The 6,268-nt window shown below is 44.0% G+C and overlaps 1 pseudogene; it reads left to right on the forward strand.

The window, feature by feature from the left end:
* The first annotated feature begins 5,723 nt into the window (after positions 1–5,723).
* LOC147749042 (5.8S ribosomal RNA) lies at positions 5,724–5,877 on the forward strand (annotated as a pseudogene).
* Positions 5,878–6,268: the final 391 nt, after the last annotated feature.

A 6,268-nucleotide genomic window follows, 5' to 3' on the forward strand; every position in this document is an offset into this window, starting at 1 on the left:
CTGTATTTTACAGTGAGTGATGAAAGGTTATGCTAGTTTATGATGCGGGCTATCTGATTGTCACTTGGATTATGTCATCAGTGATATCATCTGTGATGTCATTTGAGATGTCATCAGTGATGTCATTAGTGATGTCACTGACCATGTCATGAATGATGTAATATGTGACATCATCAGCAGTGGATTGCGGGCGCGCGAGTTATAGTTAGCAGAACTGACTATAACGGAGGAATTTCAATGGTTTTGTACGAGTGAAATGTCCAGCTAACTATAACACCCCTAAAACCTATGTTTTTTTCAGTGAAGTTCTAAGGTTTTTTAAATGCTAACTCCTTATTATAACATGTCTGAAACCTATGGTTTTTTCAGTGAATTTCGAAGGTTTTTTAAATGCTAATTCCTAACTAAAACATGTCTGAAACCTATTTTTTTTTCAGTGAATTTCAAAGGTTTAGTAAATGACAAGGTTGAAATGTTTTAATAGTTATATTTGTTTATTTTTTATACTGATATACTACATTTTTTAAACTATTTATTTTTAGATTTGTTTTTGTTACATTATAATTACATTATACATTACATTACAAAATATACTTTCTCAGAATGAATTACTTTAGTTTAACTACTTTGCAAATAGGCAACAGACTTTTAGGTACAATAGTTAAAGTTGTTGCAATGGGCAGCACAATTTCAAACACAATGCAACATTGAGCTCAATGGGATTTCTAGTTAAATGCAATTAGTTACTTTATGGATTACTTTTCTAACCACATTAATGGATCCTAGTTTCAGTCCTGGGACATCTCCTGGAAACAGTTGAGTAAAAGCGTTTTGATTACAGTAGTGATTTTTAAGGTATATTATTGTATTTTAAAAGTTGACACAAAACTTTTTCACATAGAATCACCAATGTTACCCTACGGGAGGAAATTCACTTAGCAGGTAAGTAGTGTTATCGCTACTTTTTCTTACTCCGAGGTGGATCCTGGATCCAGCACTGGTGCATCTCCTGTAAACAGTTGAAAGAATGCGTTTAAGTCATACAGGCGACTTTTAAGGAATATTTGTAGTTTGTGAAAATCGACCCTTAGAAACTTTTCTGTTGAAAACCAGACAATTGATTCCTAAGGAAGGAAATACAAGTTACTGGTAAGGACTGTTAGAATGACTTTTCAGGGTCAGTGCTGGGCTAAAACATGCAGCACTGGGTTCTCTCCTGATAACAGGTGAGTAAATCGGAATTCATTGTTCGGATGATTTTAGGTGAATATTTTATAGTTACAAAACTCCACACTTGGAAGAATTTCCAAGTGAAACCAGTCAATGTTAGCCTATGGAAGGAAATTCAAGTTACTGGTAAGTACGGTTAGAATTACTTTTCAGGATCAGTACCGGGCTCAAAGATGCAACACTAAGGTCTCTCCTGATAACAGGTGAGTAAATCGGAATTCGGAGTTCGGCTGATATTACTTTGGTCCACTATATATAGAGCCACTTTCCTATAATTTGGGATATTAAGTCCCCTTGAATCCTGAGGGTCCCTGGGGTCCAAGTAGCCCACTAGGTACCTCCAGTAAGCGCCACAGAGCTGCGTTGCAGTGAGGTGTAAAAAGGGGCACGGCCTGGGCCACCTCTCTGCAACGCAGCGCAGTTGCGCTTACTGGAAGCACCTGGTGGGATACTTAGCCCCCAGGGGCCCTCTGGAATGAAGGGGGATTGTTTACCCAACTCCCAGGCCATTAATAGCCCCGGGGACCCCATCCCCCGGGACTGGCCCTCTCCGTTGAGGGGGGATTGGGGACCCCCCACGGTCCCAGCCGGCTCCCCGCGTCCTGAGGGAGCCGGCATTGCTTTTCCACATGGGGAGCAGCTAACATGCTGCTCCCCCTGTGGAAAAGAAATCTGCTTTGCTATTTGGAAGAGAGAGCAGGTTTCCTGCTCTCTCTTCCAAATAGCAAAGCAGTTTGCATTGACAGGGTGGGAGCTCTGAGGCTCCCGCCCTGTAATTGTAAATTACAATGTCCCAGGGGTGGGCACCCCGGGATACTGCAGGAGCTAGCCCTGGGGGGTGGTGGTCCCCAGGGCCTCAACAAAGCTCCAGGAGGGGGCCACGTGGCCCCCTCCCATATTTTACAAAGCCCCGGGGGTGGTGGAGGTCTTTCACGGATTCCCTAATTTGAATCTGTAGTGCCCTGGGGAGGTGGTGGTCCCCGGGGCGTGTGGGGGGGCTTGTACCCCCAACACAGGGTTTTCTAAAAAAAATAAAGCCCCGTGGGGGTGGCAGTCCCCGGGGCCCGGCAGGGGGTGGGGAGCCACCCACCATTCATTTTTTAAAGCCCCTGAGAGCCCCGGTGCACGTACCGGTACACATACCTGTACGTGTACGCTGGAGAAAAAAAGAAAGACAGTTTTTTAAAAATGTAGCATTTTTATATAAATTGGAGGTAGTTCTGAAAAGAACTGTTTTTTTATTCTTTTTGTTGTTTTATATTTTTTTTATTTTTTTTGAACATTTTTTATTTTTTTGGCTTTTCTGAACTATTTTATATTTTTTGTAGTTTTTCTGGGGTCAAACAAAACACAGGGAATTGCAAACAGCTCAACTGGAGCAAAAAAATAGAAAAAAAATTAAAGTTGCATGCTGCAGTGATGGTTGTCTGCAGCTCAATTGAGTAAAGTGATGCTTTGCTCACCATATGAAATTGTTTTGTTGCAATATATGCAAACAAATTTAAATTTTGCAAACCTGGTTTGTACATTAGGGACCATCTCCCTAGCCTCTGCACCCGATGGAGTGGGTTGATTGGAGGTGCTTGAAGAAGAAGGATGGGGAGGGTTCTTGGTCAGTTCCCTGACCTCTGCTGCCGAATAATTGTTTGGGTGCTTCCTCTGCATATGCATAATCATAGTGTGGTTCCCAAAATAGTACTTCTTGTTTGGGTTCCCTCTTGACAGTTGTTCGTGACAGATGAGGCAAGTCACCTTAGCTGCATTCACTTTTTTTGCACCCCTTGGCATCTTGTAAAACTCCCAAATAAAATGTTCCTTGGGTCTGTATGGGGGATTGTCCTCAGGCAGAAATTGTATCTCCTCCTGCTCCTCTCCATCCTCCTCTTCTTCTTGACCACCAATGTGGTCTTGTGGTGGTCCTTGTGGTGGTGGTGGAGGTGGGGGTGGTGCAGATGCACCTGCAGCTGCTACTAGTGAAGCCATTTCTCACAGAATGAATGCAGGTCTTCTTCACTCAAACAACAAAGTGAAAATGAGGGAAAAAGGTGGGGTCTTTCATCATTTGGAAAACAAAGCTGTTGTGAACCAATCAAAAGTGTTATTTTCAGGTCTCATGGCCTGGGCTTTCTCATCATTTGGAAACTAAAAGTGTTCTGAACCAATCAAAAGTGTTATTTTCAGGTCACATGACCGACGCGCTTACACTACGCGCCCCTGTGCATGCCCGGGGGCGCTTACGTTGCGCGATTGTATGCGCTCGGGTGCTTTCAGTTGCGCTTACGCATCACACGGCTACGCGATACATCACAATGTTGTTTTCGTTCGCGGGAATAGCGCTAACGGGACGCACAACGGTACGTGCCCCGGGGCGGGCCGAAGCACTGCGCTTATCGGTGAGCGCATCTGTACGCGCACCAGGAGCGCTCCGGGGCAAAAAAATAAAAAAATACAAATTAAAAAAAATGATTACATAATTATACAATATAAAATTCCTTATAAAAAATATTACATTTCATACCTATAGAGATTTGCTATTAAAAAACCTTTGAAATTCACTGAAAAAACTATAGGTTTCACACCAGTTATAGTTAGGAATTAGCCTTTAAAAAACCTATTAAATTCACTGAAAAAACCATAGGTTTGACACCAGTTATAGTTAGCTGGATATTTTACTGACATAAAATATTTTTTATTTAAAAAAAATAAACATCCATTAAGACACTTATTTAAACATTTATTCTTCCATCGACCTTTATATATACATATATAAAACATATTTATTTTTCAGAAAGACACACATTCACTGGATGGTGTCATCAGTGATGTTATGAGTGATGTCACTGACCATGTCATGAGTGATGTAATATGTGACGTCATCAGCAGTGCATTGCAGGCGCGCAAGTTATAGTGAGTCCAACTAACTATAACGTGGGAATTTCAGTGATTTTATGTCAGTAAAATATCCAGCTAACTATAACTGGTGTCAAACCTATGGTTTTTTCAGTGAATATATATGTATACAAAACCAAAAGTTAGAATATGTTTCCAACTTCAATTACCTTGGTATTACACTAGACACTAAATTAACATGTTATCCACATCTACATAAAAGCAAGGCTATCTTGCTTCAAAATTCCATGCCAATATTGAAAAAACACCAGAGTAGTGTCCCAAGGCAGTGTCTCTGGCCCTCGAGGTCTACAAATATGGGCAAAATCTGCAACATTATATAGTGGCAGAGCTCTGGGGGGTAGCTAGACTGAATATGTTTTCAGGGGAGGAAAACAAGTTCTTAAGGATTTTATTACGTCTGCCTGTACGCACACCCATGATTCCTATTATTCAGGACCCTAATATAAAACGCATAGACCACCAGGCCATACTGAGACCTCTGTTATCCTGGCTCCATTTGTGGACCACAGAAGAACTTATACATTATAAAGAGTAGCTAATTGATATTTTAAGATTAGACGAGCAAACAACACTGTAGTGGGGTAGACATGTGCGCCTATGGTTCTGTAAACTAGGTCTAAACTATTTTTGGGATACACCCAGCTCACTAATGTAACTTTCCAAAAAGATTTTGAAAAATACCTACTGAGGATACATGTAATACAGTATTCATCACTGTACGAAATTACGTAGGCTAACATCTCAGTTCTTACTAACAAAACCCCCCCTTTCTTTGAACAATGAAGCAAAGCAGAATTACTTTAAATGTTAAATGTCATATACTTGTAAAGCGCACAGCTGCCCCAGCAAAGGGGCGTCCCGGCGCTGTATACCGCTGGGGAACCCATCCTGGCTTTTCCTGTGAGATGGTCCCTCCTGGGCATCTCCAAGATGAAGACAAGCATCCCCGGCGCTGATGGGGCCATTAGTAGAGATTAAGCAAGCTACTGCCCAGAGTTGCTGAGTGGGACCCATGGTTGGAGTAGGCACCGAGGCGAGAATTATCGAGTCCGCTGACCATGGCCCAAGACCCTGCCGCGTCGCGAATCGAACCCTGGTCCCGGGCCGACCTCTGCTTCCGGGTCTGCCGCCTCTAACCAGTGAGCCACACCACTCCACTCCGCTTTAGGCATAAGGGAGCTGCATGTTAGCAGCTCCCTTTGCCCAAAAGCAATAGCGGCTCCCGCAGGAGGCAGGGAGCTGGCAGGGATGGCGGGGCATTGGGGCTCCTCATCGGTCCACAACATGAGGCCAGGCCCCGGGAGATGTGGTTCCCGGGGCCAAACATCGCCCAGGGAAGGGGGGTCACATGGCCCCCATAAAATATAGATATATTTTTTTTAAAGAGGCAAAGCTCCAGGGGATGGGGTCCTCAGGGCTGAAAATGGCCTTAGGAAGGGGGCCTTCCAGCGGTGCAGTCTGACTCCCAGAGGGGAAGCCTTAAACAAGGCACCTGGGCAGTCTCACCAAGCGGGCGGTGGATGGACGGTGTTACCATCCTCCTACCTCTCCTGCGTGAAAGTTTTTGAAAAGTTGCCTGCAGCCCTTGGCGGTGGATCACTCAGCTCGCGTGTCAATAAAAAATGCAGCTAACTGCGAGAATTAGTATGAATTGCAGGACACATTGATCATCAACACTTCAAAAGCACCTTGTGGCCCTGGGTTCCTTCCGGGGCTATGCCTGTCTGAGGGTCGCTTGATCGTCAATCGCCCCGGGACTTTCACAGGTGAAGGAAGTGACTCGAAAGGGTCACCTGGGTTAATGAAAATCACCTGCTATGCCTTCCCAAGTAATGAAGAGTTGGTTAGACAGTAGAGAATACAAACAAGCATTTTAGTAATTCTCTGCAGAGGCGTCCAATCTGACCTGCACCCTAAGATGTCTGCCGGGGGACTGACGCCCCAAAAGTCTGCAACGCATAACCATTCTTCCAAGAACTCCCAACCACGTCCACAGTAGAAAGTTAACGGTTCAGGCCGAACATGAACAATGCATGCACAGAAGGATGGGCTACCACCTGCCAGATGGGTACATACTAACAGTTTCTTAGGGTTGCCGTACTGAGACTCAGCGTCTCCTAACGTG

This window comes from Lissotriton vulgaris, chromosome 1_1 (assembly GCF_964263255.1).
Source record: "Lissotriton vulgaris chromosome 1_1, aLisVul1.2, whole genome shotgun sequence".
Classification (NCBI taxonomy): domain Eukaryota; kingdom Metazoa; phylum Chordata; class Amphibia; order Caudata; family Salamandridae; genus Lissotriton; species Lissotriton vulgaris.